Consider the following 16,093-nt stretch of genomic DNA (forward strand, 5'->3'; position numbering starts at 1 on the left):
GTACGTTCCAGTGAGACAGGGAGGTTATGGAGGGGTACAGGTTCAGGGCATATTTGTGTGGAGTTCTGCATTAGAACGTACCAGTAAGACAGGGAGGTTATGGAGGGTACAGGTTCAGGGCATATTTGTGTGGAGTTCTGCATTGGTACGTTGCAGTGAGACAGGGAGGTTATGGAGAGGTACAGGAACAGGGCATATTTGTGTGGTGTTCTGCATTGGTCCGGTCCAGTGAGACAAGGTGGTTATGGAGGGGTACAGATTCAGGGCATATTTGAGTTGAGTTCGGCATTGGTGCGTTCCAGTGAGACAGAGAGGTTATGGAGGTGTACATGTTCAGGGCGTATATGTGTGTAGTTCTGCATTGGTACATTCCAGTTAGACAGGGAGGTTATGGAGGGTACAGCTACAGGGCATATTTGTGTGGAGTTCTGCATTGGTACGTTCCAGTGAGACAGGGAGGTTATGGAGGTGTACAGGAACAGGGAATTTTTGTGTGGAGTTCTACATTGGTACGTTCCAGTGAGACAGGGAGGTTATGGAGGGGTACAGATTCAGGGCATATTTGTGTGGTGTTCTGCATTGGTACGTTCCAGTGAGACAGGGAGGTTATGGAGTGTACAGGTTCAGGGCATATTTGTGTGGAGTTCTGCATTGGTACGCTCCAGTGAGACAGGGAAGTTATGGAGTGTACAGGTTCAGGGCATATTTGTGTGGAGTTCTGCATTGGTACGTTCCAGTGAGACAGGGAGGTTATGGAGGGGTACAGGTTCAGGGCATATTTGTGTGGAGTTCCTCATTGGTACGTTCCTGTGAGACAGGGAAGTTATGGAGGATACAGGTTCAGGGCATATTTGTGTGGAGTTCTGCAGTGGTACGTTCGGGTATAGTTGTGTGGAGTTCTGCATTGGTACGTTCCAGTGAGACAGGGAGGTTATGGAGGGGTAGAGATTCAGGGCATAGTTTTTGTGGAGATCTGCACTGGTACGTTCCAGTGAGACAAGAAGGTTATGGAGGTGTACAGGAACAAGGCATTTTTGTGTGGAGTTCTGCATTGGTACGTTCCATTGAGACAGGTAGGTTATGGAAGTACAGGTTCAGGGCACATTTATGTGGAGTTCTGCATTGGTACGTTCCAGTGAGACATGGAGGTTATGGAGGGATACAGGTTCAGGGCATATTTGTGTGGAGTTCTGCATTGGTACGTTCCAGTGAGACAGAGATGTTATGGAGGCTACAGGTTCAGGGCATATTTGTGTGGAGTTCTGCATTGGTACGTTCCAGTGAGACAGGGAGATTATGGAGTGAGACAGGGAGGTTATGGAGGGTACAGGTTCAGGGCATATTTGTGTGGAGTTCTGCAGTGGTACGTTCCAGTGACACAGGGAGGTTATGGAGGTGTACAGGTTCAGGGCATATTTGTGTGGAGCTCTGCAATGGTACGTTCCAGTGAGACAGGCAGGTTATGGAGGGGTACAGGAACAGGGCATTTTTGTGTGGAGTTCTGCATTGGTACGTTCCAGTGAGACAGGTAGGTTATGGAGGGTACAGGTTCAGGGCATATTTGTGTGGAGTTCTGCATTGGTACGTTCCAGTGAGACAGGGAGTTTATGGTGTGGTACAGGTTCAGGGCATATTTGTGTGGAGTTCTTCATTGGTACGTTCCAGTGAGACAGGGAGGTTATGGAGGGGTACAAGTTCAGGGCATAGTTGTGTGGGGTTCTGCATTGGTACGTTCCGGTGAGACATGGAGGTTATGGAGGGTACAGGTTCAGGGCATATTTGTGTGGAGTTCTGCATTGGTACGTTCCGGTGAGACAGGGACGATATGGAGTGTACAGGGTCAGGGCATATTTGTGTGGAGTTCTGCAGTGGTACGTTCCAGTGAGACAGGGAAGTAATGGAGGGGTACAGGTTCAGGGCATATTTGTTAGGAGTTCTGCATTGGTACGTTCCAGTGAAACAGGGAGATTATGGAGGGTACAGGTTCGGGGCATATTTGAGTGGAGTTCTGCATTGGTACGTTCCAGTGAGACAGGGAGGTTATGGAGGGTACAGGTTCAGGGCATATTTGTGTGGAGTTCTGCATTGGTACTTTCCAGTGAGACAGGGAGGTTATGGAGGGTACAGGTTCAGGGCATATTTGTGTGGAGTTCTGCATTGGTACTTTCCAGTGAGACAGGGAGGTTATGGAGGGGTACAGGTTCAGGGCATATTTGTGTGGAGTTCTGCATTGGTACGTTCCAGTGACACAGGGAGGTTATGGAGGTGTACAGGTTCAGGGCATATTTGTGTGGAGCTCTGCAATGGTACGTTCCAGTGAGACAAGGAGTTTATGGAGGGGTACAGGAACAGGGCATATTTGTGTGGAGCTCTGCATTGGTACGTTCCAGTGAGACCGGGAGGATATGGAGGGGAACAGGTTCTGGGCATATTTGTGTGGAGTTCTGCATTGGTACGTTCCAGTGAGACAGGGAGGTTATGGAGGTGTACAGGTTCAGGGCATATTTTGTGGAGTTCTGCATTGGTACATTCCAGTGAGACGGAGAGGTTATGGAGGGGTACAGTAACAGGGCATTTTTGTGTGGAGTTCTACATTGGTACGTTCCAGTGAGACAGGTAGGTTATGGAGGGTACAGGTTCAGGGCATATTTGTGTGGAGTTCTGCATTGGTACGTTCCAGTGAGACAGTGACGTTATGGAGGGGTACAGGTTCAAGTCATATATTTGTGGAGTTATGCATTGGTACGTTCCAGTGAGACAGGGAGGTTATGGAGGTGTACAGTTTCAGGGCATACTTGTGTGGAGTTCTGCATTCGTCCGTTCCAGTAACACAAGGAGGTTGTGGACGGGTACAGGTTCAGGGCATATTTGTGTGGAGTTCTGCATTGGTACGTTACAGTGAGACTGGGACGTTATCGAGGGTACAGGTTCAGGGCAAATTTGTGTGGAGTTCTGCATAGGTACGTTCCAGTGAGACAAGGAGGTTATGGACGGGTACAGGTTCAGGGCATATTTGTCTGGAGTTCTGCATTGGTACGTTCCAGTGAGACAGGTAGGTTATGGAGTGTATAGATTCAGGGTATATTTATGTGGAGTTCTGCATCGGTACGTTCCTGTGTGACAAGGAGTTTATGGAGGGGAAAAGGTTTAGGGCATATTTGTGTGGAGTTCTGCATTGGCAATTTCCAGTGAGACAGGGAGGTTATGGAGGGGTACAGGAACAGGACATTTTTGTGTGGAGTTCTGCATTGGTACGTTCCCTTGAGACAGGTAGGTTATGGAGGGTACAGGTTCTGGGCATTTTTGTGTGGAATTCTGCATTGTTACTTTCCAGTGAGACACGGAGTTTATGGTGTGGTACAGTTTCGGGGCATATTTTTGTGGAGTTTGGCATTGGTACGTTCCAGTGAGAAAGGGAGGTTATGGAGGGGTACAGGTTCAGGGCATATTTGTGTGGAGTTCTGCTTTGGTACGTTCCAGTGAGACAGGGTCGTTATGGAGGGTACAGGTTCAGGGCATATTGGCTTGGAGTTCTGCATTGGTACGTTCCATTGAGACTGGGAGGTTATGGAGGGGTAAAGGTTCAGGGCATATTTGTGTGGAGATCTGCATTGGTACGTTCCAGTGAGACTGTGATGTAATGGAGGGTACAGTTTCTGGGCATATTTATGTGGAGTTCTGCACTGGTACGTTCCAGTGAGACAGGGAGTTTATGGTGTGGTACAGGTTCAGGGCATATTTTTGTGGAGTTTGGAATTGGTACGTTCCAGTGAGACATGGAGGTTATGGTGGGGTACAGGTTCAGGGCATATTTGTGTGGAGTTCCTCATTGGTACGTTCCGGTGAGACAGGGAGGTTATGGAGGATACAGGTTCAGGGCATATTTGCGTGGAGTTCTGCAGTGGTACGTTCGGGTATATTTGTGTGGAGTTCTGCATTGGTACGTTCCAGTGAGACAGGGGGGTTATGGAGGGGTACAGATTCAGGGCATATTTTTGTGGAGTTCTGCATTGGTACGTTCCATTGAGACAGGTAGGTTATGGAAGTACAGGTTCAGGGCATATTTGTGTGGAGTTCTGCATTGGTACGTTCCAGTGAGACATGGAGGTTAAGGAGTGGTACAGGTTCAGGGCATATTTGTGTGGAGTTCTGCATTGATACGTTCCAGTGAGACAGAGATGTTATGGAGGCTACAGTTTCAGGGCATATTTCTGTGGAGTTCTGCATTGGTACGTTCCAGTGAGACAGGGAGATTATGGAGTGAGACAGGGAGGTTATGGAGGGTACAGGTTCAGGGCATATTTGTGTGGAGTTCTGCAGTGGTACGTTCCAGTGAGACAGGGAGGTTATGGAGGTGTACAGGTTCAGGGCATATTTGTGTGGAGCTCTGCAATGGTACTTTCCAGTGAGACAGACAGATTATGGAGGGGTACAGGAACAGGGCATTTTTGTGTGGAGTTCTGCATTGGTACGTTCAAGTGAGACAGGTAGGTTATGGAGGGTACAGGTTCAGGGCATATTTGTGTGGAGTTCTGCATTGGTACGTTCCAGTGTGACAGGGAGGTTATGGAGTATATAAGTTCAGGGCATATTTGTGTGGAGTTCTGCATTGGTATGTTCCAGTGAGACAGGGAGGTTATGGAGAGGTACAGGTTCGGGGCATTTTTGTGTGGAATTCTGCATTGGTACGATCCGGTGAGACAGGGAGGTTATGGAGGGTACATGTTCAGGGCATATTTGTGTGGAGTTCTGCAGTGGTACGTTCGGGTATATTTGTGTGGAGTTCTGCATTGGTACGTTCCAGTGAGACAGGGAGGTTATGGAGTGTACAGGTTCAGGGCATATTTGTGTGGAGTTCTGCATTGGTACGTTCCAGTGAGACAGAGATGTTATGGAGGCTACAGGTTCAGGGCATATTTGTGTGGAGTTCTGCAATGGTACGCTCCAGTGAGACAGGGAAGTTATGGAGTGTACAGGTTCAGGGCATATTTGTGTGGAGTTCTGCATTGGTACGTTCCAGTGAGACAGGGAGGTTATGGAGGGGTACAGGTTCAGGGCATATTTGTGTGGAGTTCCTCATTGGTACGTTCCGGTGAGACAGGGAGGTTATGGAGGATACAGGTTCGGGGCATATTTGTGTGGAGTTCTGCAGTGGTACGTTCGGGTATATTTGTGTGGAGTTCTGCATTGGTACGTTCCAGTGAGACAGGGAGGTTATGGAGGGGTAGAGATTCAGGGCATATTTTTGTGGAGCTCTGCATTGGTACGTTCCAGTGAGACAGGGAGGTTATGGAGGTGTACAGGAACAAGGCATTTTTTTGTGGAGTTCTGCATTGGTACGTTCCATTGAGACAGGTAGTTATGGAAGTACAGGTTCAGGGCATATTTGTGTGGAGTTCTGCATTGGTACGTTCCAGTGAGACATGGCGGTTATGGAGGGGTACAGGTTCAGGGCATATTTGTGTGGAGTTCTGCATTGGTACGTTCCAGTGAGACAGAGATGTTATGGAGGCTACAGGTTCAGGGCATATTTGTGTGGAGTTCTGCATTGGTACGTTCCAGTGAGACAGAGAGATTATGGAGTGAGACAGGGAGGTTATGGAGGGTACAGGTTCAGGGCATATTTGTGTGGAGTTCTGCAGTGGTACGTTCCAGTGAGACAAGGAGGTTATGGAGGTGTACAGGTTCAGGGCATATTTGTGTGGAGCTCTGCAATGGTACGTTCCAGTGAGACATGCGGGTTATGGAGGGTACAGGTTCAGGGCATATTTGTGTGGAGTTCTGCATTGGTACGTTCCAGTGTGACAGGGAGGTTATGTAGAGGTACAGGTTCGGGGCATTTTTGTGTGGAATTCTGCATTGGTACGATCCGGTGAGACAGGGAGGTTATGGAGGGTACAGGTTCAGGGCATATTTGTGTGGAGTTCTGCAGTGGTACGTTCGGGTATATTTGTGTGGAGTTCTGCATTGGTTCGTTCCAGTGAGACTAGGAGGTTATTGTGTGTTCAGGTTCAGGGCATATTTGTGTGGAGTCCTGCATTGGTACGTTCCAGTGAGACAGGGAGGTTATGGAGGGGTACAGGTTCAGGGCATATTTGTGTGGAGTTCTGCATTGGTACGTTCCAGTGAGACAGGGAGGTTATGGAGGGGTACAGGTTCAGGGCATATTTGTGTGGAGTTCTGCATTGGTACGTTCCAGTGAGACAGGGAGGTTATGGAGGGGTACAGGTTCAGGGCATATTTGTGTGGAGTTCTGCATTGGTACGTTCCAGTGAGACAGGGAGGTTATGGAGGGGTACAGGAACAGGGAATTTTTGTGTGGAGTTCTGCATTGGTACATTCCAGTGAGACAGGGAGGTTATGGAGGGGTACAGGTTCAGGGCATATTTGTGTGGATTTCTGCATTGGTACGCTCCAGTGAGACAGGGAGGTTATGGAGTGTACAGGTTCAGGGCATATTTGTGTGGAGTTCTGCATTGGTACGTTCCAGTGAGGCAGGGAGGTTATGGAGGGGTACAGGTTCAGGGCATATTTAGTTCTTATAAAGATGATAAATAGTGAGTTAGTGTATATGTGTTCATTGTCCACTCAGAAGATTGATGCTGGAGGGAAATAAACTGAGCCCGAAACTTGGAATGTGGGTTTGCAGGCTCCGTTTACTCCTCCTTGACTGTAGCATCCATTGTAGAAAATCCTTCATTGTGGATGCCGCCTTTCTGATCATCGCGTTTGGCAGATGCCTTCTGTGCTGGAGATGCTGGTGCCCGTTATGGAGTTGGCTGACATTTCTGCAGTTATTTCTTCGATGTGATGGAAATTCGGCGGTGTGATCATTCAATGTGCAGGGAGGGTTTGCGGTTTTGGGAGATTCATTGCTCATCCTGCCCATTAATGCAGTGAGGGACGTGGAGGAGACCGGCAGCTTGTGATTCCCAGTACCCTGACACTGAGTCCCTGCACGGTTCTCCCAAAGCTTGCAGTAGATCACAGCAGAGGATACCACTCGAACCCTGAACGCTGCCCTGGATAATCAAACCTGATCAACGCTCTTTCTGTATTCCTGGACCCCACTGACATCAGTTCCGCATCATTTAAATATTCAGCTGTCTCCACTTTACCTCTTCCCCATAGACCATTCCGATTACCACCACAGCCACTACCTCAGGGTTTAGAAGATTCCGCAGATAAGACCATAAGATACAGGAGCAGAACTAAGCCAATTGACCCAGCGTGTCTGTTTCGCCTTTTCATCATGGCTAATTCATGTTCCCTCTCAGCCGTAGTCTCAGGTCTTCCCCAGTTTCCCTTCACGTCCTACAATCTATCAAAGTCAGACTTAAATATACTCAATTAACTGGCCTCCATTGTTGATTATCACAATCAATTCCACAATTACACCAAGTTCTGGCTAAAATAAAATTCTTCTCCTCTCCATCCCTCTATTCTGCGACTGTATCCTCCCAAGAAGAGATCTCACTGCCCTATAAATCTGAAACCCTGTCTCCTGCAGCAGTACCTCAGCCACACATTCATCTGTCAAATTATCCTTTTCTTATGCTGTCTGCGGTGTGGCACGGGAAGGGCTCCAAAGATGACTACCATGGATGTCCTGTTTTACCGCTTTCATACAAACACATATATAAAACATAGAAACATAGACCTACAGCACAATCCAGACCCTTCGACCCACAAAGTGCTGCCGAACATGCTCCTACCTTAGAAATTACTAGGCTTAAACATAGCCCTCTATTATTCCTAAGCTCTATGTACCTATCCAAAAGACTCTTATAAGACCCCATCGAATCTGCCTCCACCACCGTCACCAGCAGCCCATTCCACGCACTGTCCAATCACTGGACAGCAACTTAAAATCTCTCCTCAGTACCTCTTTATCTTTTAAATCGATGTCATTCGTACTGATAGGTACGAAGACATCCGGCTGTCGACGCTTCCACTTCAGAGCGCCATGGACCTGATCTGAGACATCTCTGATCCGGGCACCTGAGAGGCAACAGACCATCCGGGAGTCTCTATCCTGCCTGCAGAACCTCCAATCTGCTCCCTGGACGTTTTAATCTCCTCTCAACCCTGTAGTCCCCTTCAACACTCTTCGTGCCTGAGCGGCAGCACTAGATTCAGTGTCAGAAACCCGGTCTCTGTGACCCACGTTCCCCCCTTGTAGGCAGTCATCAACGGTATCCACAGTGTATTATCACAGAGGGGAACGGGCACAGATTACTCTGCTGTAGCTCCCATTTCCTTTCATTCTACTGACAATAACCCAGCTACCTCCTTCCTACAATCTAGAGACGCCTACATCCCTGTAGCTCCTACCTATCACCTTTCTCTTGTGAGCCAAAATTCATCGAGCTGCAGCGCAAGTTGTTTAACGTGTTTTCAGGGAAGCTACAGCTGGTTGCTTTTGATGGTAATGTGGTTATCTGGGAGACCACATCTGACGCACGGAACAAAACACTGCCACCGGAGACATTCTCTCCGCACTATTGTGCTTACATGGACGAGGAATGAAGAGTTCTGAAGAAAAATAGAAACACACCTGATAATTAGCTCACCTAATTGCAGAATAGGGAGCAAGAAGACAGCCGAAATTATAAATCTTTATGTCATTCATTCTGACGTTTCATGAGCTTCAACACAGGATTCCACGGGTACCTCACCGCATTCCTTCGTTCCTCCCGGAATTTGCTCTGGGTCAGGACGTAAATGCACGTATTAGAACAGGAACGGAGAATCTGCAGCATTCCGTAGTTCGTTTCTCTGATGTAACGGGGATCAGTAACAGAATAAGCAAAACTCTTTGAAATAGTTTGATAGATATAAAATATCACTTACGTTACCCACAACAATATGAAACTACCGGTTATGCTGAAGATCAAAACGATGGATTTTCGTCGGTTCTCCATCTCCCGGTCCTTGTCATTCTCTGCACTCTTTTGTCCCCGGAGCCCCCTGCGGGCTCAACTAGCCACTAGAATTCGTCTGACAGTCAAAGTGTTGAACAACAAAATCAGAAAGTATGGGACATACGGTGTAAACATGCGATGAAATATCGCAAATGCAGCCCATGAGAGAGGGTTTTTGTAGTTCGGTGTAAGAACACAATACCAGGGAACACTATTAATTATTACCTTGTGCTCTGATGCAAAGCCCCAGGTGACATTCTACAAACAGGCCAGGACACTCACTGTCCCGATAACCACAGCCGCCGTTCTCTCGGTGCAATATTTTGTTTTCAGCTTCTTACAGCAAATAGCCACAAATCGATCGATAGTGAAAGCGACAGTCAGCCAGACAGAGGTCGCAGTTCTCGCAAAAATCAACCCGAAACGGAGGTTACACACAGGAGTGATGATCAGGAATGACTGGGGAAAATATTACCAAGCAGTCCACCTCAGCAGCGGATCCGAGATAACGACCAGGAGATCGGTCACTGCCATTCCCACCAGGTAGCCAGTGACACATTTGGAGAGAACGCACTTTCCCCGATACAGGCTTGCAATCGTCATCAAGTTCGCTGAAACAGAGGCAAAGAAAAGCAAGAACAGAAAATACAGAGGAGAAACTAATTCAGCAGTTTGAGGGGATCCTGCAATATTTCCAGTTCATTGTCGCATTTAGTGAAATTGCCAAGAGAGGGCGCATGTCTTCCAGAGACAGAAGAGGATTTTACACTGAAAAATGAAGTCAAAATGATGCCTATACCAATTCCGAAATCTAAAGTGACAGAGGAAAACTAAAGCCCGGTTTTCACCCTCCTCAGAGTCATTTTTTTTTACCGCTGCCTTCGCGAAATTAGTAAATCCAGACACTCCCATGGCGCCCCCGTCAGCGGCAGAACAGCCTGCGTGCGGAACAATAGCGGGAAATGTTCCAGCCAGAACAGAATATGTGGAAAAACATTTAAACTGTCTCTTCGCGGAAACACACACACACACACACACACACACACACACACACTCACACACACACACACACACACACACACTCGCACGCACGCACACACACACACACACACACACACACACACACACACACACACACACACACACAGATAGGAAAGAGAGAACAAGGTCGGGTGACAACGGTCAAATGACGATGTTACTGTTGCACAAACGGAAGAAAATCTACAGAAATGGGAGGTCCAAGGCAACACTAAGTGAGAACAGGAACATCTCTGCTGAGAATTGTGTGCGTGATGTTGCTAATGTAATAGAATTTTGTGAGCATGTCAAAGCTGCCTGAGGTCAGACGAAAGTTGTGAAGAAAAATTTCAGGCTGCCAAGTAATGGGCAGTTAAATAATTCCAGTTAAATAATTCATCCTCTACCTGTCTGTCTCTTGTACAGTGTGAGAACGTAAGGTTCATACACTTTTACAAATTTCGTCCATAAAACTGGCACTGAATCATCATTTGTGATTATCTTCATGTTTTCATCAATTTACATTTTACACAATTATATTAATCAATGCACCCATGTACACATCCCAAGAATGTTATCCCCAAGTACGTGAGCACCCATATCCATGTTTTTGTGGGTGTATCTGCGGGTTCAGTCGGATTTGGCGTGATCGTGATATGTCTACGGATTTGGCGGTCTCCTCATGGATTTTGAGATGCCTGGGATTTTTGCTGTCAAGGCAGCCATCTCGTGTTTGAAACCATCCTGTGCCTGGATCATCCAATGTGTGGGTTGAGGTGTACATGCATTTTGGGGTGCGCTCTTATTTAGAGATCGGCGAAGATTTGGGGGTTCACACGGGTTTTCGTGATCTGTGCATATTTAGGTAGGTACTGTTGAGTATGGGGGTACACAGGGGTTTGTGGTGAGAAGCAAATTTCAGTGTGTCTGCCAATCTGTAAACAATTTTGGGGCACTTGTGAGGATTTTTTAATGTCGATTCAGACATTTTCTGAACTGGTTGAAATGACTCCTGCTCTGAAATAATTCATTATGCGTTTGGAAGTATCAGCGTGTTTTAGGTGCGCACTGATTTGGGGATTGCGCTGATTTATGGGGATGTTCTCGGAATTCTGAGAACTCACAGAGTTTTGGTGTCTGCGGATTTGGAGTTGTGACTTGTCTAAATTTTGCATCATTTACAGATACTTCCATAATAGATTTAGGACGTTACCTACAAATTTGCGAAGCACAATAATTAACGAAGCCATCATGTGTACTGTTCGAAATGATTATTTTCTGGGATTATGTAAAACGCATTTGAGGTTCCCAGCGGGTTTGATGCACACGTGGATTTTGGGTGTGCTCTTTCTTGAGGATGTGTGCGTATTTGGGGTGCACATGGGTTTGAGGTGCGAACTTAATTGGAAATTGCGCAGACTTAAGGGTTTCTTCTCCGATAAAGGGATATAAACCGATTGGGGGTTTGTGCGTCTACACTCCATCCGCCGAACAGGCGGTATCTCCAAGTGGTCACCCATTTTAATTCCACTTCCCATTCCCATTGCGATATGTCCATTTATGAGTTCCTCCACTGTCACGATAAGGTCACACTTAGGTGCGAGGAACAACAGCTTATAATCCGTTTGGTTAGCTTCCAACCTGATGGCATGAACATTGCTTTCTCAAACCACTCCTTCACCATTTCCACCCCTTTGTCCCTCTCACTTAATATCTCCTTCCCCGCCATAGCCTCCCTATGGTCCTGCTCCCCTTATCACATTTTTTTCCTTTCTTCCATAGATTTCTGTATCTTTCTGCAATTAACTTCCTAGCACTTTGTCTCATCCATCCACCTCCAAGTTTCACCTGTCATCTGGGGTTTCTCTTTCCCCTCACATCACCTTTCAAATCTACTCCTCTGCTTTTTTTTTTCCTCCAGTCCTGCTGAAGGGCTTCGGCCCGAAACGTCGACTGTGTTCTTTTCCATAGATGCTGCCTGGCCTGAGAAGTTTCTCCAGCATTTGGACTAATCCCCCCCCCCGTTTTGTTAGGTATTCAGTTATATGGGGCAGTAATGTACAGCATACAAGACTGCATATACCTTTGATCCAACTAATCGCATTCAGCCGACTCAAGGAGTTGGGTAAATCTCCAGTTGAATTCTATGCACAGGGAAGGAAGTTAAAATATGGGTGTCTTAGGAATGCATTCCTGTGAATGACCGGGACACGCTGTTACATTATCACACTGCTCCGTGTTAAGGCTCCAGAGAGAATGGCATTATCATTATGGTCAACGATGGTCAAATTCATGTGCACCCTCATACTCAGCAGTAGTATGAAAGTATTTCGAAAATGCGTGTGAGTCCCAAAATCTGCGCACTTCCCCAAGTAAGGACGCACATTCGATGACCCTAACCCTAACGAAGAATCATTTCAAACACAAAGTGGCTGCCTTGACACTAAAAGCCACACGCATCCCAAAAGTCGTGAGCATATCACCAAATCCACCGGCACACACAGATCAACCCAAATCCTTGTGAACTCCCAGATACACCCACAGAAACGTGGCGACCCCATATTCGCCGACAAACCTCCAAATATGCTATCCCCAAATACGAGCCCATCCCCATGTTCAAGAACAAACCCCAAAATCCCTGTGCATCCAAACGCACCCCGAGACCATGTACAACCCATTTTCACTGACTCGCCTAATTTCTGCGCAATACCCAATGCAGCGCTCACCCTAAACCCGCAGACACCCCCACATGCCCATGAGATTTTTCCGAGCAAGATACATTCGAAACAGTTGAGAAATTGGCAGCCTCGACGTTAACAATCCGCACTCAAGACATTGGTGTGCATATCTTGATCCGCCAACACACCCAAATCTGTGTGTATCCCCAAATACGTGTGCACGGCCATGTTTGAGACTAAATTTCGACTGATGTTTGAGTTTCTTCCTTAAATCTCACCGGCGGTTCTTTTCTCGCATTCCTTTCAAACTTGCAGCAATTTCTAAAAGCACAGCTCAGTACCTTTGAATGTGAATTTAAAGTATTTTAGAGTATTGATAAAGAATTAGACCATTACTCTGTAAAGTAGCCCAGTGCTCCCGATTATCGGAATTTACTTTAGCAGAGGCTTTGCATTGATAAATCAAAACTGCCGACATGAATCCACAAAACCTGTGCACGTCACCAAATCAGTGCGCACTCGAAACACGCCGACACACCACATATATGATAGATTATTCCAAGGCAGAATTCATGTTCAACATTTCAGAAAATGGCTGTTTCGACATTTAAAATTCACACGCACCCCAAAATACGATCGCAACTGTTGATCGGTCAACAAATAACTCCCGGAATATACGAACATCACAACATGTAATTACGACCCCGTAATTGACTACAAAACCCAAAATTTGCGCGTATTCCCAAATCCTTGTGCATATTTGCCGCCAACCCCTAAATCTACGCACACCCAAAATCAGTGCTCACCCCCATATATTTGAGGACTCAACTTTAAATCCGTGCGCATTCCCAAATCCAAGTTCACACCACAGCAGTGTGCACCCCTTATTCTCCGACACTGTCCAATATCTGGCGACCCAATTCAGTGCGCACCCCAAAACCGCTAACAACCTGACATGTAGTTTAGAATCCTTTCAAGAAATCAGAAAACGGATGCCTCGACATTAAAACCCGCACACAGCCCAAAATTCATGTGCAACTTTAGATCCGCCAACACGCCCAGATCTTTATCTCCCCCCCCCCCCATATCCGTGTTTACATGCACACAATCCCAAATCCATGTACACCTCAAATATGTGCACCACCACTAGGAGCACACCCTAAAATTCATGCGAATATCATACCCGCGGAGAAACTCACTTATCCCAGAGGAAGTATCATTTAAAATACTTCATGTCAAATTTCAAATTAAATTCATTATTCACGTGATCTAAATGAAATAACTTTGAGATTCGGCACACCTCCAAACCGCAGACGTGAGAAATCCATGTGCATCTCCAAATGCAAATGAATCCCCACAACTTCAAACCGTGGAAAAACACACGCTAATTAGATTATCTCAAAATAATAATTTCAGACATACACAAGATGACAAAATCTGTGTACAACGAGCCCCACAAATGAATGTGGGGGTTTCAGCGTGTTTGGGCTGTGCATGGATTTGGTGATGCGCACCAATTTGACGAAGCACATGGATTTGGTGATGTTCGCTGATTTGGGTTGCCTTTTCAATCATGGGACACACATAGATTTGGTGAGTTGACGGATCAAAATTTGCGTGCGGATTATTAACGTCGAGGCTGCCATTTTCTCAATTGCTTTTATTGATTGTTACTCAGGGAAAATCTGATGTACAAGTGGCGGAGTCCGTGGGTTTCGGGTTCGCACTGAATTGGCGATTGCGCAATTTTATTTTTTGTCGTCAAATATGTGTTGTACACGGTCTTGTGGTTCATATGGATCTGGGGTTGTGCAGGGATTTAGGACCGTTCTCTCGGAAAGGGTAGCAAACTGATTTAGGGGAGTGCTCCGATATAAGGGTGCGCACCTTTTTAGGGATAGCAAATTTAGGGTAGTTAGCGAATATGTGCACCACCTCAACTAAACTTCATGCGAATACAATACCCGCGGAGAAACCCACTTGCACATTTTATTATCCCAGAAGAAGTATCATTTAAAATACTTCATGTCAAATTTCAAATGAAATGTATTATTCACGTGATCTAAATGAAACAACTTTGAGATTCGGCACACCTCCAAACCGCAGACACCCCAAATACGTGAGAAATCCATGTGCATCTCCAAATGCAAATGCATCCCCACAACTTCAAAACCGTGGACACACACACGCTAATTAGATTATCTCAAAATAATAATTTCAGACATACACAAGGTGACAAAATCTGTGTACAACGAGCCCCACAAATGAATGTGGGAGTTTCAGCGTGTTTGGGCTGCACATGGATTTGGTGATGTTCGCTGATTTGGGTTGCCTTTTCAATCATGGGATACACATAGATTTGGTAAGTTGACGGATCAAAATTTGATTGCCGTTTATTAATGTCGAGGCTGCCATTTTCTCAATTGTGTTTTATTGATTGTTACTCCGGGAAAATCTGATGTACAAGTGGCGGAGTCCGTGGGTTTCGGGTTCGCACTGAATTGGCGATTGCGCAATTTTAATTTTTTTTCTCGAATACGGGTTCTACACAGTCTTGTGGTTCATATGGATCTGGGGTTGTGCATGGATTTAGGACCGTTCTCTAATAAAGGGTTGCAAACTGATTTAGGGGAGTGCTCCGATATAAGGGTGCGCACCTTTTTAGGGATAGCAAATTTAGGGTAGTTAGCGAATATGTGAGTCCTCACGTTTTTGTGAGTGCATATCGATTTGGTGACGTACGTAGGGACTTTGGGATACGTGGTGGTTTTTACTGTTAAGACAGCCATTTTGTGTTTGCAATGATTATCCGTCTGGGTCATCTAATATGCCTGTGGGGTGCACTCGTATTTGAGGATGTGCGCAGATTTGGGGGTGCGGGCGGATTTTAGTGATCAATGTCCAGTTCGGGGTGTAGTCTTGAATATGGGGCTGCACATGGATTTGCGTTGACACGCAGATTTGGATGTGTCGCCGATCTGAAAAAGGATTTTGGCTTTCTAACCTCGAAACGGTCATTTTCTGAATTGATTGAAATGTTTGCTTGTCTGGGATAATCCATTATGCATCTGGGGTGTCAGCGGGTTTGGGGTGCGCACCGATTTTGGGTTTGCGCAGATTTAGGGCTGCTTCGGCATATATGGGTGGCAACTGATTTGCGATGCGAACAGATTTAGTGAAAACAGCGGATTTGGGAGTTGATCTCTTTAGGAGAGTTTCGGCGAGTACGTGTGCACAGTGATGGGTGAATTTGGAACCACATATGGTGCTTTCTGATTGGGAGGTTGCACAAGCTTAGGGATGTATCAAGCAATATGTGTGAACAGGACGTCAGTATGGATTTGGGGTGCACAAGGGTGTCTGACGAATGGGGATGAGATCAGGTCTACGTGTGTGTCGGCGCATATGGGATGCACATGAATTTGTTGGTGTCAGTTGGTTTTGGGTTGCGGTAAATCTCAAAGTCATCTCATT

This window comes from Hemitrygon akajei, unplaced genomic scaffold (genome assembly GCF_048418815.1).
Source record: "Hemitrygon akajei unplaced genomic scaffold, sHemAka1.3 Scf000086, whole genome shotgun sequence".
NCBI classification, from domain to species: Eukaryota; Metazoa; Chordata; class Chondrichthyes; order Myliobatiformes; family Dasyatidae; genus Hemitrygon; species Hemitrygon akajei.